The sequence below is a fragment of the Amphiura filiformis genome, chromosome 1, assembly GCF_039555335.1.
Source record: "Amphiura filiformis chromosome 1, Afil_fr2py, whole genome shotgun sequence".
Taxonomy (NCBI): domain Eukaryota; kingdom Metazoa; phylum Echinodermata; class Ophiuroidea; order Amphilepidida; family Amphiuridae; genus Amphiura; species Amphiura filiformis.
In genome coordinates, this window is record NC_092628.1 from 49,873,828 (window position 1) to 49,895,524 (window position 21,697).

Below are 21,697 nucleotides of genomic sequence, written 5' to 3' on the forward strand. Positions count from 1 at the left end.
CCGCTGAAGTAATTTGCTGAATAGTATAATAAAGTATTACTTGACTTGTCTGGACTTGACTTGGCTAATCATCAGCATTCAAATAGGGCCAGTCAGCAGGCCATTGGCCTGTAACTTTTTGGCCTGGCCGGTAACTTTTCTGACTGGCATCTAGTTGCCGGCCCGGCTGGCCGGTAACTTTTTAAGGTCAAGCCCGGCTGGCCTGTAACTTTTTGAGGCATATTTGAACACTGCTAATCATTCACAAAATCTTAAGAAAGGTTATATTATAGTTCACATTATTTGCCAAATATAGTTTCCATATGTTTTAAGAACATGCTTCTCATTCTAATAAGGTAGGGATTTGACTTGAATTTATAGCCACATTGTCAGCTTTACAATGAGTTCTGCTAACACTGGTAATATGAAATGACCACTCACTGAAACAAATCCATGTAAATGTGCTGGTCTTAAAAGCCTTTCATTTCTAAATAGATAAAGTGAATGTATTTGTTCATCATATTTATGCAGCTTGTATCATTCATTTTTATACGCATCTGTGGATGTTGACGATTGAGAAAGTTTCACCTCTGCTAACATGACTGACTGTGTCGCTCATGGATGTTGTCACTTGTTCCCTTGTAGCATCAACGAGGGCATCAAATGATTCTATGGATAAAAAGAGTCACAGAAAGAGAAGATAGTAAGAAATACATACATTTGTACAATTGACTGTGGATACTCATGAATGTGTTATTAGCATTTTGGAACAGTTATAATTAATGTAACTTTATTTCCTGATCTGCTTGTACTGCATGTTAGCCACACTCCAGCAATAGTGGAATTCCTTTCTTTTGTTTGAATAAACATAGTTCAAAAGCATTTGGAACCGGGTTGCTTTTGTATTACATTCACCTAGTTTTTCGAAAATGGCACATGGACACTTAAAATGACATGCATAAGAATATTTGTGTTGCGTATCTGGATAATATTGTTTACAGAATTGCTAATATAACTGGAATAAGAATAATACAATAATTTCAAGGCTTTATTGGACAAAGCAACTTCAAATAGTGCAATAGGGGTGACCGAGCAGTGTTTGCCCTTTTTCTGACTAGTCTAGGGATGTCAATTTTAAGGTTAGAAGGGACCTGACTGAGCCATATGAAAGCCATGTGTCTTGGCTACATACAAACCTAATCTCAGGACTGCAAGCCTTACAATAGTAAAGGAGACAAACAAATTTGTGAAGCGGGGCAGGGTCACCCATATGCATATGGTGGGCTCAGTGGGGCCATAAAAAGTTAAAAATACTGCATATAACAATAACTATAAAACAAACGTTTAGTAAAGGGTAAATTGAGCAGTCATTTACTTCCTGTGAATCCATATTAAATAAATTGGAAGAGAATAATGTACGCTAAGTCCAAAATGAGCTAAAACTTTATGTTCAGCTTCGGGGGATTATGGTCTAGGACATGAAATAGTGCAATGAGATTTCAGTTTACATGCACTACAATCGTGCAAATCATGTTACAGTTGTCATATTTGGCAGATGAATAGTATTTATGGCCACGCTGCTTTTGAACTCACCACCCAAAAATGGTGGTTTTTGAGACTCCTTCAAATTGTTATATCTCTGCTTAAACAGTATTGAAGTGTGTTTGGTGTCATGTTGTAGCTAAATGTGTGCCCTAACAGACCTCCAAAGGAGAATTGTTTATCAGCTAAGATAGTGGAGTTAGAGTTGTTTGAGTTCAGAATGACCGAGGTGGGGGATGAGGCGGTGGCGGATGAGGCGGTGGCGGTATGTGCAAAGTCTATGGGAAATAAAGATTTCGTAAAAGTGCGTGTTGAATCAACTGATCATATCTTTGCATCCATATGGGCTACAGACATGGTTAAGAGCTCTTTTGAAAAATAATTTATTCTGCTAATTGTTTTTAATCATTTTGAACTCTTTATGATTGGTTTAGTCTATGAAATGCAAACTTTTATGTGCAAAACTACCTGTTTTCATACTAAACACTGTAGTAAGCAATGCGGATGTCTTCAAAATCTAAAAGTTGCCCTAAATTTTTAATTACTTATCCTATCATAGTCATAGTTTACATTTTCTGAGAGGAAATTTGATGAGGAATCTAATTGAATACCTGAGTGGAAGAAGGGCCCAACTCCATCAAAACTGTTTTTGAGATATTAAGAAAAAACTTAATATTTGGAAAAGTTTTATAGACAGAATGTTTTCATCTTCAGAGGACCTTTAATACATGAACATACAATACTACATACATTCGAAATTAAATATGATGTTTCCATGGCAACGGTACAGGTCTTAATACGAGCTGGAGTTGGGGCCCTTCTTCCACTAATATACTGCAAGTGCCAGTTCCGTGAGCAGATATGGTATAAATAGCCACAGAAATTGGAAAATTATCCATTAATTGCACAAGTAGAAGCATGTAATATGTTAGCAAGAAAGTTTATTGTAGTGAAAAGCAGATTTCATGGGTGAACAAAATTTCTCTTATATTCCAATATTTGTGGAAGAAGGGCCCAACTCCATGGAGTTGGGCCTTTCTTCCATAAAAACCATGATTAAGTGTACATGGAAGACTATTTGGAGAGTGGATTTTGACTCATCTTTCACACACAAGGAAGAACAGTCTGTTGGCAATAGAATGTTGGGTCAAACTCATTTTTGTAAAAAATTGGAGTTGGGCCCTTCTGCCACTCAGGTATTCAATTATGGACTTACTTTTTTTGTATGGGTTAGGGGTAAAATGTTTCAGTTCAAAATATGTTGAATTGCAAAAACATTTGAACATATTTTGGGACACCCTGTATTCCAAGATTACCAAACAGCTGTGATTTTTTTCTTCCAAAGTCAGTAGGCTCCCCCTAACCTCTAACCAAATCAATGTTGTTTACTTTCAGTTTATAACTGCAAGTTAGTAATAAGCAATGCATTAAGTGACCCATTTATTATTTGGATTTTTTTTTTATTCCACCCTGTATAACTTCAAGGTCACCCTGTACAATGAGTTGAAATGTGTATATTTAAATTGCTTTTGCCTCCAGCTTTCCAAAAATGTATACTTTTGCTAGTTTAGGGTTGATAGATATTCTAATTTGAAACTTGATTGGTGTAAAAATTCATAATATTTGTGATGTAACGCCAAGGGTGGTGAGTTCAAAACACAAGGCCTTATAGTGCTAATTAATCTGGCTATGGAGGCAATTTAACAATAGGGAGGGCCTACTCTCATTCTACATGTACATGTAGTAGAAAAGGGTCATTGAACTTTGCACAAAGGGTCAAGTTCAAAATTACTCAGTTCAAAACTCACACTATCGTGACTCACTGGTAATTCTGATTCAAAAAAGGTATACTTTGACCAATCTATGATGTACTGTTATGGAGTTATGGGCAAAAGAGTAAAATTGGGACGTCATAGGTCCAATTTGTCCCCGCTATGGGCTAAAATGGAACTTGCTCTGATTTTGATGAAACTATAGTCTCAAATTATTTTGTCTTGTTGCAAGAAATAGTTTTAACTATCTATGGATTAATAGAGGCTGTCAACCAATTTCGCCATCTTGTGGGTACAACTGATCTGCGTGTTCATGCATCAGACACTACGCGCAGGTCACAGCTTGCCACACGGCCATGTGTCCTGGACTCGCCACCCTTAACGTTACATCACAAATATTATGACTTTTTACACCAATCGTGTTTCTAATTATCTCCATAATTATCAACCCTAAACTAGCAAAAGTATACATTTTTTTTTTTTTATTCTGAAGGCATAAGCAATTCAAATACACACACTTCAATTCACTATACAGGGTGACCTCAAGTTATACAGGGTGGAATAAAAGATTCAGATAAAAATGGGTTACTTAATGCATTGCTTATTAGGCCAAAAAAAAAAAGGTTTGTCTCAAAGCTCACGAGAAATTTAAAACAAATGCAAAATGGGGGAGCCCACTGACTTTTAGAAGAAACCAAAATCACAGCTGTTTGGCAATCTCAGAATACAGGGTGTCCCAAAGTATGTTAGATTTTTTTACAATTCAACATATTTTAAACTGAAACATTTTGCCCTTACCCCATACAGAAAAAGTAAGTCCATATTTAGATTCCTCATCAAATTCCCTTCAGAAAATCTATACTTTGACTGTGGTAGGATAAGTACCGTACTGACGCCGAGTATAGTCCCACCTTCGAGTAAAGTCCCATCCCCAAATTTTCAAAAATTTCAGAATTTTTTTTTATTTTTTTTTTTTTAAGTTATTTATTTTTTCGGCTTTGGAGTGTCCCAGGACCTAGACCTACATGGTAGGATCATTCATGGTTGACCTAAAAAAATTTAAAAAAAAAATTTCAAGATGTTTTGTATTTATAATATGAAAATTGATACTTTGTATTCATGTCATACTCTATTAATGATTTCAAAATGCATTCAAATTTTTTTTTTTTTTTGAAATTCGAGTATAGTCCCACCCCCCAATTTTGAAAAATGTTCACCCAAAAACGGGGTGGGACTATACTCGCGCCAGTACGGGTCATTAAAATTTTACAGTAACTTTTAGATTTTGAAGACACCCTACAGTGTTTGATATGAAAACGGGTAGTTTTGTATGGAAAAGTTTGTATTTTCTAGACTAAACCAATAAGTAGAATTGTTTAGCTGTAAGTTCATGAGGCTTTTAGATGCTAAATAGAGTAAAAATCCAATTTACAGTCTTTACAGAAGCAGATTATGCACTAAAAATATCAATCCCATAGAGTTTGTGTGTGCCACATCCCCCACCTCCACATCCCCCACCTCCGCCACTCTGCCCATTCTGAATTCTATGAAGCAGTGTCAGTATTAAAAAGGCTAACGAATTCTTTTTACTGGGTTGAAAGTGCATTTTATTTAGCAATAAAATGAGACCACAAGCGTGACAATAACTTCTTGCTTGGCAGAGATATCATCATTTAATTTGAGTCGAATTTGGGAAAATGTAACATTGCCACCTTTTTTGAGTGGCGAGTTCAAGACGCATTACGACCACACATCAACACGGTGATTTTGCTGTTCACTCATGGAGATCGAACGGCCGTCGCAGCGTGTACCCACAAGATGTCAGCATTCAACACCACACTGATTATCTCTATTTTATATGCAAAATCTCAACATGAACTATGAAAAGGTCTAGTGTAGGTTCATATGGCAAAGCCCCAAGAAGTTAGAGAATTAACTGAAATTGCAGGGCAAAAATGCAACCTGGAATTATAGAAATGGATACAAATAAACCTGATTGGTGGGGTCCAGGGAGGCATTTATATTTAATATAAAAACCTTCAGCAAAAAATATTCCAAATATGAAAATATAGGGATTATAGGGCTTTTTGAAACTTTCTACGGAAATATAGGAAAATCTTAAAAATATAGGAAATATAGGACCGCTTGCAGCCCTGCTCATAGAGCTAGATGAACACCTTACCTGAGCCAAACAGCTGTAAAATGTACAACATTGTCTGATTGCAGCTCTTGTGGGGTTCGGCAGAGAGAACAGAAAAGTATTTTTGCAACTGTTACAGCACTCTTGTTGTAATCTCCTTTCACATATTTAGCAAGCAAAATCTGAAAAAGAAAAAAAAAAATAGGTTGAAGAAGAACTTCTCATATATTTATGTTACCATCCACAGTTTGTAGTCTTCCATTCATTTTTTTTTTTTTTTTTAACTATATTCATACATGTTTGATTTTATCTCTGAGCAGCAGCGGACTGTTTGATTTGCCTAGCTATAAGATAGGAGTTTCTCTCTGTAAACCTGTTGACTCCATATTAGAATTTTTGGCCTCCACACATATGTGGAGCTTGTGTTATCATCCAAATGGATGTTTGTTTTTGCTTGTCCGGGCGGAAGCAAAACCATTAATCTACTCTGCAGCTTAAACTTCAAACTTGGTATGGTGATAGGACATAGTGGTCTAATGTGCTGTATTATAGTTCTATGTCATGTTTTATTTGCATATTTATGAATATTAATAAGCTAATTTGCATATTTTGCCTACATTTTCATAAATCTACTCAGCAGCTTTTATTGCATATTTTACCCACATTTTCATTAATAATCCACTCTGCAGATTTAACACAACATCGCAACAACCAATCAACTTCATTCTTGGTATATTGCGATAGTATACATGCATGGTGGCCCGATGTGCTGTATAGTTTTGCATCATATACTATTGGCGATGTTATGAATATAAACCCTAATGCTAAATATGGTTTTTGGCTATCATGAGCAGTATGTAATTTACTAACTTGAACTTCCAGACCACTATCAATCTGTCAACACCTATGATTAATATCATCCCCAGGTTAAAAAAAACCCCTCCACTAAGGGCTACAACACAGTTTTATAAATAATTTCATGGGAAATGAGGCTAATATTCTATGTCCACCTCAAGTTAGATATCTCACTGCTGCATATATATTATGAACTATGTCATAGGGAGTGAGGTTAATTTAGTAGCTAGCATTTAAATAGTCTGCATTTCCATTACCAGGCATTATCCTATCAAATATTATACTATAAAATATTTCTAGTGAAGACAAAGCAAAAGCATTTGCAGAAGAAGCCTGACTTGGAGCTACTTAGGTTCAAAGGTCAAGGTCTAAACTGAATATTCGCTCAGGTGTACCTGAGCAAAAAATATGAAATAAATACAGGCTAGTAGTGAGTACATTGTACATCAAACTGTACATGGTTTTGTATGCAGATATAAGGCAGTTTTGAATACTTTGCACAGTATGCATTTTTGAATAGATTGCATGTGGTGTGGCTATATAGAAGAACGACTACCTGTGCACTTAGCATTACTGATATGCTTACCCCGGGCTTCGCCTTTTCGTGACCTGAACTGAGTTACTTGTGAACTGTGGAATCTTCAAATTGGCACATAGTTACGCATTCGATGCTAGAGTCCATTGCCATCGTGTTTTTGGTTGATGCATTGATTTGTACCGTAATTAATATTCATAAAACAGCATTCAAGCTTTGACTATACGTTTGGCAGCCAGAATGGTGGAAATTTAAAGTGAAAGATATCCTAATTAAAAAGGAACATTTTCTAGGGTGAAATTTTGTGTAGAAACTGAATCTGACATAAACATTTTTTATCAACTTGAAAATTTTCCCCATAACACTGTACAGGCATATTTCTGCCTGAAGTCCCAAAATTTGAGCGAAAATTGGTGCAAAAAAAAAAAGTCCTTCAAAATGGGGATACTCAGCCCTGGCTAAACAAAAAACACTAGCATGTATTTTTGCATAAACCGTATAAATTTGTTCCAATAAGCTCCCATGCCCCAATAAGCACCCACCTAGGGTATTTTCAATTAAGGGTAACATTACATGTAATGTTGAAGTGACAGTTAGACGTCAAGTCGTCAATACAGTGAAATAGTTGGAGGACTACAAGTCTAGTGTAAACTTGCAATGCATTTTCTGCACCAGAAAAGCTACTAGAACGTCTCAGGACCTATAACATACGTAATTGCCTCTAATAAACGCCCCTTATGAAAGATTAGGTAAACCAGGTTAAAAATAACTGTCCACCCAAAATGACTTTGTTAAGTGCCCTGGGTGCTTATACGGTACATGTATGTAGAAATTGCATTATATGGCGTATAGGCCTATATATATTGCGTATTTTGCAAAAGTACTGTATACTTTTGCATATATGCAAAACCACATACTTTTGCCAAAGTTCCGGGTATGTATTAAATACTATGTACATTGTAGTTTTGCACACCGCACATGAGGTAGTTTTCAGTCAATAATGACATAATATACAAATGTATACTTGAATTATGCAAAGTATGCATTTTTTTTTTTTTTTTTTAACCACTCGGGTATAAGCACACCCTCCTAGATGGCAGATTTCACTTCAAAAATGGGGTGGGCTTATACCCGGTGGTTACTGTATGTAAAAATTGCATGCAGGAGAACGACTACGTACACACATGGAAGTATGTTGCAAAAGTATGTACTTTTGTATGTACATAAATTTTGTAAATTGTATACAAAAACACATACCGTACTTTTGGAATTTAGTAAAAGTATGTACTTCTTCCGACGTCTGTCAAAGCGGACACCCTCATGAAATCCCTATTGGTTTGTACAGGGCCTTTCAGTTCAAGAAAATTTTCTCAGCACAGAAAATACCAATTAATTTAGTATGGTAATTTATTTAAAAATTGATTTCCTGATAAGAAATCGAGCATAAAATTATTTCATCAAGAGTATTTATTTGTTGCATGTTTTGTGATTTCCCCCATTGAGTGCAACGGTAAGTGTCCCCTTTGTGTCACACTAGGGTCAAGATGGAATAGCCCAATCATGGCAAAAGTGACATCATGTTGACCGACAGAATCGCAATAAGTGCAATGAATGGAACAACCCTGACCGAGAGAATTGGCTATTTTGAACTGTCGCTAGTACAATGTACATGTGCATGGCATTCATGCTTAGATTTCAAATGCAATGGTCTCGTAAAGTTTTTGTCAGAGAAGAATTAGGGGTTCATTCATGAAATTGAGGGCCCGCAATGCCCCGCATGATTGATTGTTTATGCCTGAGGCATATGAATTAAGCCCCTTTCATACATTCCCAAACATTCAGTGATTGTTTTTCATCAAATAATAACAAAAAATAAGATGTAAGATTCTTAACGCGATTTTCTTGCATTCTTTTCTATACCGAAATCATCACACTGAAGTAGCCGTGCATGAATTAGGGGTTCATTCATATATTTTCATGACTAAATGGTTTTTAGTCATGAAAATATATGAATGAACCCAGTTCATACATACTACATAGGCCTACCAGTACATTTTGTGATTCTTATTTCAGGTCGTGCGCGATGAATTGGGGTATAGGAAAAGGTGGCGGTGTTACATTTTTTTATTTTTTCCCAAACATTTTGTCACAGATCTCAAGAATGGATAGAGGTACTGAACTGGTTTTGGTCTTATTTTCTTGCTAATTTATCTGGCTAAAATTGTGGAAGGTAAAACTTTCATACTATTTGTACTTTGTGAGATCAAAGGATGTTAAGTCAGGGGTCAGAGGAGGCTTAAAGGCATTCCTACAATGCACTATGATTGGGAAATTTGATCAATATAACCTAATTTTAAAGGCAAAGTCCCCATTGCCACACACAAAATGGTAATTTTAAAACTGCAGCCAACAAGCTAAAAGTTGAGACTTAGGACTGATATTTGATTTTCTTACAGGAAACATTCATATTGTCCCACTGCATTAATTTTATTCCTAAGTCTCGATGTTATGAATGTTAAATAATAGGATGAAAACACCAGATATTTGCACACAATTCCAATGCAAGCCATGATCAACTGTACCACATGTGTACAAAAGCCAGACATACAAGGTCAGAAACCCCATTGGGTTGTGGGAATGTCTTTAAACATCCTCTGGTCAGGGGTGGTGGAGCCTACGGATGAGGAGCCTACGGATGAGGCATGTGTTAAAGTATAGGGAATATTGTTTTGCGGTGACTCTCAAATATATTTTTTACTGTAACTTCATAACCCAGCAAGGTATTGAGATGGATTATGTACCATTGCTTTGGTATTTCTGTCTAGTTTGAAGTGTGATTAGTTTTACTCCAAGTAAAGTTAATTTGTTGCAAGTGTGCTGCATTCTGTGTCATGGTTTCTAGACTTTTCCTATATGTTACTGTACTAGGTATTTATTTATGCTCCAAAATGTTCTGACTATCATATTTCTTGAAGGAGTTGCCCTACTGCTGTGAAAGTTAGCATTTTCTTGATGGAAATTTGATGAGGAATTCAAATATGCCACTGGTTTTTGTGTAGGGCCTGAAGGAAAAAAGTTTTGATAGATAATGTTATAAAAATCATAAAAATTATGTACGACTTTTGAACACCCTGTATCTCAGTAAGGCAACATAACGCATCATTACAAGTTTGCTTTTTTTGAAAGCCTACAATGTTATTAGCACATCTGAAAAGGTTTTAACAGAAAAAGTTTTTACGTTAGTAAATAAGAGAGGAACAAAATTTTATACTCTTTGAACCAAAATTGAACTTTTCCACCCTATATGACATTTGCGGCACCCTGTATATTGACCAATTGTTTGTATGTGTGTATTCCTGGTACTCTAAGCTTGACAGTGATATATAGTTTTATAGGGTTTTGATGAACAGTTTATGAATTAGACCAGTTTAAGTACAAACACATGTAAATTGTTCAATTTTTTAGTATGTAACGCATTTGGCCCCCAATTCATGGCGCACGACCTTCATAAAAATAATAACAAAAACGTACAAGCAACATTACCGTATATCAAAAATCATGATTTTCCTTCATTTTTCCTACCTGGCGATCGCACATCCGGGACACCGGGCATAAACGCTGTTTATGCCCGGCACTCGACCAATCACGCGCGCCGTTACATATTGTGAATGTATGAACGCTGAATATGCCCGGCTCTCGACCAATCGCGCGCGCCGTTATATAGCAAATGTATGAATGTCACTTGTTTACATTTTGAGAGCGTGTGCACAGTCTAGAGTACGGTATTTACGGAGGTGGGGTACTGATTGGCTGAATCGTAGCAACAGACAGATAATCTGATTAGCTGATTGTGCATCATATCGTTACTCATCGCAGATCGGCGCCCTTGAAGTGAACACAAAGTTCGCGTCGTCGATCATTAACAGGGCGCTTCGCACAAATCTGAGCAAGGGATTGCCGTTGTTCTCTGAAATCCAGTGTAGACTTCGAATGTGAAGCTCATCGGTCACTGCGGTGCACAAATTTGTGACTTGACATCTCGAGCAAGGATACATTTTCAATTGAATGAACACTGACACAGCCTCGTCAGCCTGACATAGTGTGACAATTGTGTAATGTCGAGCCATACGATGGGTGTACTGTACATGTACATAGCTGTACACAAACCATGTCATGACATGATACTATGAGCTTAAAATAGCTAATTTGCAAAGAAACTCAAACGCTTACCTGGCTAGGAATGCATCAACCACACCAATTACTTCTCTGGCTTGACTGTAGATTCTCAAACATTTTGAGAAAATGAAATGTTTTCGAATACACTGCAAAACTCAGCGTTAAGCGACACCGTCGTGTGGAAATTTTTCATCATTGCGAAGGGAGACAAGCTGTGTGATGATAAAGAGAACGCACCACAAAAACCTTCTTCGCATTGATTTTATACACGCAAAGTTATGAAAGTAGAGTTCACGTTTATGTGCAAAAGTAGATATTTTCCCAGTTTTAAAGTATAAATTATGTATATCATCTTAGAGAAGAACATTTTGCATACCATGGTATGCATTAGCTTTAACATTGCTCGGCTACTTGTTGAGAAAATCAGCGATACATAAAAAGACCGATTTGACGACTGCTAACTACATTTTCCCTTGTGTATTCATGCGCAGATAGTCTTAAATATTGCCCGAATATTCCCGTTTCTTTTTAACCTGTGTGACATTCACATTAAGAAATTGTATTTAAACACGATTTTGAACACTAAAATTGCTAATATTATATCAATTTGTCACATTTTGAATGTAAAGATGGCACTATATGACTGATAAACTTGGGCAGAAGCTGGCAGAAGTCTGATTTAGTGGTATAAGCCCTTGAATTAAAATGACCACGTGGTGATATATAACTGGGTGGAATATTTCCTAAAAATTGCAAAAATTCTTCAAATTATTTGCGAACCACGCAAAAGGTTAATCAAAATTGTAAGGATATAATGCAATATATTTCTTAATTCACATTTGATTCACAAGTTGACAAATATTTTTATAGTTACGAACACGTATATTATCACCAAACTCGATACAAAAAGTCTATGCAAAACATCATACTTTAAAAGTATGTCGATAATTATGCTATAGCGGGAGGTTTAGAACCGCCAGAAATCATGAAACGTTGGTACATAACGGCCAAGGGGCCGTATGTACAGACAGTCCAGGGGGAATGACCATACTACATGTTAACAACATGTGCCCCAATCTGAGAATTAATATTATGCACATTTTCGACTGCTATCCGCCTATTCATGCCCAAGTAAAGTCATTCACAATGGATTTTCCAGTACACAGTACTGATAGGGTGGGATCGCCACTGCAAAAACTCGGGTGTTAAAAGTAACATGTTGGGTAACAGGGGTTGATGTACATAGAACGCTCGATCACTTGTTCAAAAAAGTTCAAAAAAAGATAACTAAGTCGAAGCCAACCAATTTGCATGTACTATATGAACGATAATTGTACAAGGATTACTTAGCGACTTCAAAATTTGAAGAAAAAAATCGCCTTCGGCTTAAAAATCCGGAAAAACTTGAAAATTTATGAAAATTCAGCTCAAAATCCAAGATGGCGGCCGTAAAGTGAAAATTGTCAGAAGAAGAAAACTAAATCAAAGCCAAGCCATTAACATGTCTCACATGATAGGTAATTGCATACAGATTAATTGGGGACTTTAAAAAATGAAGAAAAAATTGGTCTTTGGTTTCAAAATGCACAAAATGGCAAAAATCCAAAATGGCGGATATACGAACAAATGATCAGGGCCAACACCTCCGGTTGGAATCAACAGAGGACCGCACTGGGGGTGTTATTCTTTAACACTTTTGGTTTTTTTTACAGTCTTGGTGTCATTTAGCAGTGCAGATTGACCTACTTAGGAACCGTTCACAAACACTTGTTAGGGGGTGGGGGGCCTGATGCAAAAAAAATTCCATCGCAACAAAATTTCGCCCCCCTCTTTCAGATCTCAAAATTTCAGGTCCCCCTTTTTATTTAAAATTATGGGTCAACCCCATAGAAAAGCATATATAAACTCAATTTTCCCAGGAAAATTTGTGGTCATTTTTTCAGGGCTCCCCTTAGGAGGACCCCCTTTTTGCATCAGGCCCCCAACAAGTGTTTGTGAACGGTCCCTTAGCAAATCAACAACAGTTGGTTTATATAGCTTGCCTAAATGCATCAGGATCTGTGGTTAAGTGATACTTGTTAATATCTTTCCATTTTGGTTTATGACCTTAATGTTAACATTGAGTCTTATTCTAATAAGTAATAATTTTGACGAAAGTTTTAAAATGTAATATTCAATGGATATTTTGATAACCTAATTCAGACCAGCATATAGTATTCATTCAAATATCATAACAAATACACAAACAAAACATAATCTTTCCTGAAATAATATATTATCGTAATAATATAGAACATAGAATACAGTGCAGAACAGTACAGGTGGTGAGCATTCAGTAGCCTAAATACTTCTCTTTTTATTAGGAACCAGACACAGAACATTCTACGAAAAGTATATACATTTACATAAGCACGGTTAACAGTTTGAATATTATAATGTGTCATAAATTGAGCGAGCTACACTAGTTGGATAACCGGTTATAGCTAAATGCCATCTTGCATTTCCACTTGTTGACAGTTGACAGAGGTCAACGAGTAGGGATGAGCAGAAATCAATCATAATTTATATGTAGCCTTTTCTTGTTTGAAATAATTATAGACTGATTATCCCAGATCGTTGGACAGTTCAAGTAACAGATCCGGATCTAATTTTTTGACGTAATCAAATTGGTCTCGTCTGACACTTAACGTAGCGCTGAGCAACGACAAAACACTTTCTGTGCAGAGCTAGATTGTTACAGAACATAGCTTCTTTCTTATACCCGTAGTGTGGAAGTAGCATGATGCAGTCATGTCTACAGTAGAATTCACCACGACCTTTGCAGGACTTAAACCCTATTAAAAGCTATTAAACCAAGATAACACTCATTGAAAACAGCTCAACTGATTAAATCAGATCTTCTCTGGTTGTGCACATGTGTCTGTTTTACCTGTGTGGTATCGCAATGAGCTGGTATTATAGTTTCAGCCCGGAGGATCACTCGCATACCAAAGTGGTATGCATGCTCGTCCCAGCACCTCAAAAATGGACCCTAAATGGCGTAATCAATGTGGAAAAATTTCACCCCTTATTGACGTATGGCTCTGTAAATGTTACCCCTAAAATATGGCGTAATTCGGCGTAAGAAACTAAAATGGACCCCTAAATGGCGTAAATTCTAAAACAAACCCACTGAAAATGAAAAAATATACCCTAAACGTCGAAACTTTACCTGAAAAGCACCTTTTTTCTAAAACGTCGACGCCGCCACAAGGCCAGAAATCAACCCTTTTTCGACGTTTTTGGGGACGAGCATGCGTACCACTTTGGTATGCGAGTGGCCCCCCGGGAGTTTCAGTTGGGTAACCGATTATAAAGGAAACGCAAGGTAACAATGGTATGTGGACCTTTGTTCACGAAATGAGACAGTTGTCTGCTTATTGTTAACCAGCATTCTTTAAAATGAGCAACATAATGATTGTTGACTTAACACGGTTTGGAAATAATTTCTTCATATTTTTGGTGTTATCTGTCGTTTACATATCCTTCCTAAAACACAAAAGTGCGAATACTTCCAAACACCTAAATTAGCTAAAAATTTAGGACATGTTACAAAACTATATTTTCTAGAATTACATAGAATACTTTAAATGTAGCTTGTACCGTTTTTTGTGGCATCCTTCAGAAGTGAGCGGTCCGTTACCAATATTTTCGGTCAAATCTCCATTCAATTAACACGAGGAGTTGGCTAGCTATGAGCTAGCTATGCCTTGCCCTCACTCATATTTTACCAAAGTGCAACTATTTCTGAACATCTAACCTAGCTGTAATTTTAGGTCATGTTAGAGAAATATATTTGCTAGAAGTTTGGAGAATACTTTAAATATTGGCCGGTTATTTTTCACACAGTGATGTTAACTAGGTAAATGCCTATACTTCTAACGTACACTATTTGTAAAGGTCGTGCGTCAATGGTGAGAGCACTGTGTATGGAACACCCTATAGTGACGATGCAAAATGCATTAAATTTCGAACTTATGTCCTAACTTAGTGCGAACACAAAAAAAGCTTCACAGGCTTACTACTTGTGGATTTATAATTATATTTGTAATTTGTAATTTGTGAGTTAGAATTTAGGTAACGTATCTAGCCGTTGCGACATGAACGTAACGTAAGGACTTTTTGTTATTAATAGACCCGAATTTTACTACTTTAAAACTGTACCACATATATAAGATAACCCTGGGTCTGTTTGATCCATCACATATGTGAAAATTCACAGCTTAATAATTATTGTTATCCATTAGAAATATGGTAACCTATCTGTTAGCAATATTGGCGACATAGTCTCAAAGACCTGTTGGAAAAATGTAATAACCTGTGTTGGAATGTTTTACTTTATAATTAGGGCATGATATTAGTTAATGAAAAGTACCTATAATACGCGCATGTGCAGGGACATACGGCAACGAGCAGGGACATACGGAATTCACCTCGGCTGGCGACATGGAGGAAAATAATGGATATGCATAAACAGTTTTATTGTTCTATACTTTCTAGGCATGTTACAAACTCTAGCCCCACGCATTTTAGAAACTAGTTCTTAATTATAAGTTATATTAAAAAAAGTCATATCTTTTGGACGAAACAAGTCTGAATACGACTTGAGACTACACGGATTTGGCATTTTGAACACTTTAGCGTAGAATGTGCCAAAAGTGCGATGCCTTGTGTAGTTTGTTTTTAACACGAAGTTGATGATCGCTAGATGCAGCTTTGTTGCTTTGACTAGGTAAATGGGCCATCCTTTTCACTGCGAATAGTTGTCGTGTTTGCACCATAATGACACAAAATCGACCATTATACATTTAAGCTATATATGCCTTGATGTGCTTAGAGCCATTCATTGACATTTAGGAATGTAATCATGTTTTACGGTGTTTTATTGATTTGCTTTAGTGAAAGAGAAATAACATCTATTTTTACCGGCAAATGTTTTTAACGGAAACTACATATATTTTTACATTCAATTACAAATTTAAAGCAAGCGAGCTACTTTTGACTCGATCAAAACTATTTTTCCAACAATGTTAACAGAAACATATGCACTGTTTAAACAGTTTAAAACATTGCTTGAACCTTTCACGGAAGACGTTGGTTAGCTTTTCCGACAATCCCTTAACGTATGGAAGGGGGACATTGATTGGCCAGTTTTGGAAATCTTTCTTCTTCTTGAGCTTAGGGTTTGAAACATCTGAAATCATCTTTTTCACGCCTGAGTACACGTCTTGTGAATGTAGTTAATGTGCCAAATTTACCATTATTCTGTGCAGCAAGCTGCAATCCCATATCTCCACAATCTGGGACGTAATGCAATCCTCCAAGTTGACAACACCCCTACAGAGCCAGGGTAGTCAACGACTACCTACAGAATATGGGAGTAGAGAGAATGGAATGGCCTGCCCTCAGCCCAGTCCTCAACCCGATTGAACACTTGTGAGGCCAGGTTGGTCGTGCTGTGCGTGCCAGAGTAGCCAATGCAACCACATTGAATTACCTGCGACGAATCCTGGTTGAAGAATGGAATGCTATTCCACAGCAACGTGTGACCAGGTTGGTGAGCAGCATGAGGAGGACGTGCCTGATTGTTGTAGCTGGGTATGGTTTTTCCACCCACTATTGAGGTTAGTGACTAATGCTGTTTAGCATGTTTAGTGGTGTTAGAAAAAATGTCAATTTGTTACATTCTGTTTGAGACCCCACTACATTCACAAGACGTGTATTCAGGCGTGAAAAAGGTGATTGTGTCAAATACGGTGTCATTGTAAAGGGAAATAACGTAGCTATCCATTGATATGCAACACGATATGAACATGTCACAAATAATCTGAGATACAGATGCTTAAAAAAACTTTTGTTGAGTAAAAAATCTAGCAAAACCAACAAATGATGCAAAATGCAATTGCAAGACAATATTGGGGCTCCTCCGTAGAGGGCACCCCAAAAAGTTACCTTTTCAGAGTCCATCCTTATATATCAAGTCTCAAAACCCGACACTCAACAGGAATGCCGGATACGACCCATCTACGACGAGCTGCTGTCACTTGACCCACCGTCTTTTCATTTGACCGGAGGAGTGTTACAGTAAAATGAATAACGACACTGTGATGGCGCTGCACACCGTCATCATCCCTATATCTTCGTGTTAAAAATTGCCGTGATAGTACGATGAATCCTCACGTTTTTCAACAACTACGCATGGTGATTTTGTTCGAGATAGGTCGTGCGACTCAGGCTAAGCATACAATTTGAGATTTTGAGAGCCTGCCACACTGTTTCTATTCTATGTTTTACGATTTTCGCATGATCAATATATGGCTGGCCGTAACCGCCACAACGTGGAGCTGCTACGCGTAGCTTACTTTTCGCTTCGCGGAGCTAAATTGACCAATCATGTTAGATCTTTTCATTACGCGGAGCCAGTGGATGCATCCTTGTTCCAGAGAGAAAACTCTTGCCAAAATTAATGTTTACTATGGGGATTTTAAATGAATCGATTGTAAATAAACCACGACCAGTTGTACAGGATCAATACCATTGTTTGATTAGTGTATAGTCAATGTTACCTTGCATGCATGTGTTATGTGTGTGGCGTGTTTGTTTGTTTGTTTGTTTGTCTACTGTGTCAGGCCAGGATCACTGACACCCACGGTACTGATACTCTCATACTATCACGGTGATCATATTGTTGAATGTTGTTGACTTTAAAATAATCATGATGCAGTCATGTCTACAGTAGAACTCACCACGACCTTTGAAGGACTTAAACCCTATTAAAAGCTATTAAACCAAGATAACACTCAATGAAAACAGCTCAACTATGTTACATCAGATCTTCTCTGGTTAAATACACACTGCACTTGTGTCTGTTTTACCTGTGCAATGAGCAATGAGCTGGTATTATAGTTTCAGTTGGGTGAACGATTATAAAGCGAACGCAAGGTAACAATACTGTGGGCTTTTGTTTACGAAATGAGACAATAGTCTGCTTATTGTTAACCAGCGTTCTTGAAAATGAGAAGCTTAATGACTTAACACGGTTTAGAAATAATTTCTTCATATTTTTTTGTATTAAAGTACCAATATTTCCAAACACCTAAATTAGCTAAAAATTTAGGACATGTTACAAAACTATATTTTCTAGAATTTCAGAGAATACTTTAAATAGTGGCCGGTTATTTTTTACATAGTGACGTCAACTACGCAATGGCCTATACTTCTAACATACACTATTTGTAGAGGTCACGCGTCAATGGTGAGCGCACTGAGTATTGTGTATAGGAAAACGGACAGTAACTACAGTATGTATGGCCTACTACTATGATATAAAGTAAATCCGAACTGGTTTGCAGTTTGCTGAAGGTCGAATTCCGCAGGGACACCGCGCAAGTTATACAAATTAGCTCCCGGCGATACACTGCAGATCGCAGAACTGTGTGCATAGTTTACCACCACTCTGCCTAGCTATATAGTTATGTATATGGTCAATTCCAGCGAAAGCGGGACAAAATTCTCTCTATGTTAACTTTCCATTTTAAAATGTCATTAATAAAGGAAATCACGTTATTGATGGAGCATATCATGTCACGTCCAATGTGCTCTCTTTGCGCATATAGGCCTTTACTAGCAAGTCATACCAGGGGACAAGTTATGATAGCTTAAATGAATTGGCGTTACCCACGAATTTAAAGATAAAGCACCATATATGTCATTGAATGTCCTTCAATCAAAATGAAATTATTACCGTTAGAAAGACGTTTGCATGATCTCTCATCATATGTAAAACGATTGAATTCCACCAAAGTTTGTGGACTCTAGAGGCCATTAAGTCAATTTGGCTAATAATTTTGTTACCCACATATCAAAAATAAAATGATCGTTCTGAAAAATGTTAAGTGAATATGCCATAAATGACTATATCATGAAATGAAGTTTCGTTCTATAATTCTGAGGTCCAAGTGATTATTTTATGCAAATACGTTTTACCCATAAAATTCCGTAAAGTCAAATTTGACGTTACCCACGTATCAACTGTTACCCACGAGTCCAGCAAATATAATTGCCATAACTTAAATTAACATTTAATGACTTTGGACACTGAATTTAGTTTGACAAGCGTTTAAAATTGTAAATCGTAAAAATACGTTCACCGCTTTAAAAAAGAATCTACGACGGTTTAAACTTTTGTTACCCACGAATCCCGAATAGATGCTAACCTTGAAAAATAAAGAGATTGTTTATTTTAAGTTTAAATCAGCACATATTCAAGCCATGGGTATGCTATAATTTTGACAGTACTTACAGTTTATACACCTAAGAAACGCAAACCCCAAACGGTACTATAGTACTTATAGCTTTACCCACGAATTCGGCGTTACCCACGAATCCAAGGATTTGCTCGTAAATTATTTGTTTCTTATGCATCTTAACATTTTGAAAACATGCGAAATAGGTTCCAAAACAGTCCTGTTTAATAGCGTCCTCTTGAAGGTATACTGAAGCTGCATCATGAAGTTTTGATTGATTATCCTAAATTACCATTTTTTTTTTTTTTGCAATTGGTTAGAGAAACGGGAATTATTAAAACACAATGGAGGAATAACCGCATGGTGGTTTCCAACCTTCTGTAATATTTTCTATTTTGCCGCTTACCAATACATACCTTCAAATATGTGTTACCCACGAACATTTTGGTTACCCACGAATCCCTACCTAAATTATAGTTAACAATGTATTGATAGTGTTTTAGTTCATAGGAACTGTCAAACACGAGTTAATAGAATATTGCTGCATGAAAATATGGAATGATTTTACTAAAATAATAATATAAAACTGTTTGCTCTGTCTATTTGAATTTGGCAACTTCATTATTCTCAAAATTTTTATACCCAAAATGCCATAATGATCCATTCTAAATATTCCATGTAGTCTGTATTTTGATTAAAATTCATTTTAGTGCCATTGCTGCCTGAATTATTGACATACGGAAAAGTATTTTTTATATATATTAAAAAAAATTAATAGGAATTGCAATTTTCCAGACGCTGTTACCCACGAATCCATCCGAGATCCTCATCCTGCGACGAGATACAAAATCTAACTTTATATTTATATGAAGCATTTATTCTAATCTTTCGAAATAATACAGTAATGTTAAATGACAGCCACTTTGGAAAGAGTTCGAAGAATTGACACAATCTTAACTGGTTCTTTCTTAAAATTTGTAATAACCAAACTATTTCTTTGTAGATATATGTAATAAAATTCTATTTTACGTTCAAAGTCTTCACCGATTTCTAGTGTATATGAGTCACACATAAAATATTGAAAGATATTAAAGAAAGTGAAATTTTATGGCGTACAACAGGTGAAAAATGCTTGAATTCGTGGGTAACATGCATATGCGCATTTAACACTTTATTTGATCTAGCAAGAAAAGTTATTTTTCAATCCGATGGCACTTCCACCTGATGATTCACTAGACATGATCGTCTCATTTGATAAGTCTAGAATTGAAAAGGAAAACATTTTCAAAATGGCCCCAGAGAGAATTTTGGCCCGCTTTGGCTGGAATTGACCATATACAATACTGTATGAGTTTCTTATGAGTGCATGTCCATCTTAATAATAAGTCAGTTCGTACTTTTCATAAACTACTTTTTGAATCATAACTTTCGTGACCGAGGATATCTTGCAACTACGTGACGCTCGTCTGGCAAATTCTTAATGAATAAATTCGCTTCACGTAATGAGTAAGTCGTACTTAATTGGTCAGTTTTAACTCCGAGAATGAAAAACTCTAACATGATCATGATTGGTCAATTTGGCTCCACGGAGCAAAACGTCAGCTACGCGTAGCAGCTCCACGTTGTGGCGGTTGCGGCCTACCATATCAGTATCCCATATGATATTTCTATTGCAAGAAATTTTTATTTGTTGTCAGGTTTTATCTTAAATACACTAACTGGAAATTAAATACACTAATTAGTGAGGACCGGTATTTTGCTGTGGATATGTTTAACTGCAATTTGCGGGTAAAAATTTGAAATCCTGGGTAAAAATTGTGATCATATTCAACTCTTTGAGAAAATAATAATATAAAGGAATGCATGTAAAATCCAGCTGCAATACAATGTACATTATTGACACACTATCACTCTCTTTATCCACGTCAATAATAGAATATCGATTTCAATCGAATTGAATAAATTGCTCAGTTTTGAGTTTGTAGTTGACTACTAAGCGACCTAAGCGATCGATTGCTAGCCAATCAGATAGAACTCCTTTTCTTGCGTTCGGTGAAATACCACTCGCCCGTCGCTCACCAACGGAGTATTAAATTTATATTTATCGTATAGGACGTCGACACTGTGCGCTGCTCAATAAAGACTCTGAGGAAATTTGGGTCAATATTTTGTGACAACCCATCATAAAATATTAACAGTATGAATTATATACCAAAATGAAGCTTAGACCCTCAGAATTCCGAATATGGGGGATGCAAAATCTACTATAGGGGTGCTTCTATGTTATTTTGACCCGTTTCCATGGCAATCATAAAGAATTATATTCCTTTTCAAGTCGTTCTACTATATTGGTCAATCAATTTACTGATATTCTTTCAGTTGAACTACAAGAAAACAGTGTACGATTTGTAAT

At 36.5% G+C, this 21,697-nt stretch overlaps 1 long non-coding RNA gene across 1 annotated transcript; it reads right to left on the reverse strand.

Annotated features, from left to right (window-relative positions):
- Positions 1-319: 319 nt before the first annotated feature.
- LOC140148332 (uncharacterized) lies at positions 320-11,453 on the reverse strand. The gene is made up of 3 exons (XR_011858474.1): positions 11,054-11,453; positions 5,476-5,615; positions 320-648 (listed from the first exon to the last, which is right to left on the reverse strand). It is a non-coding gene; the product is annotated as an uncharacterized lncRNA (long non-coding RNA).
- Positions 11,454-21,697: the final 10,244 nt, after the last annotated feature.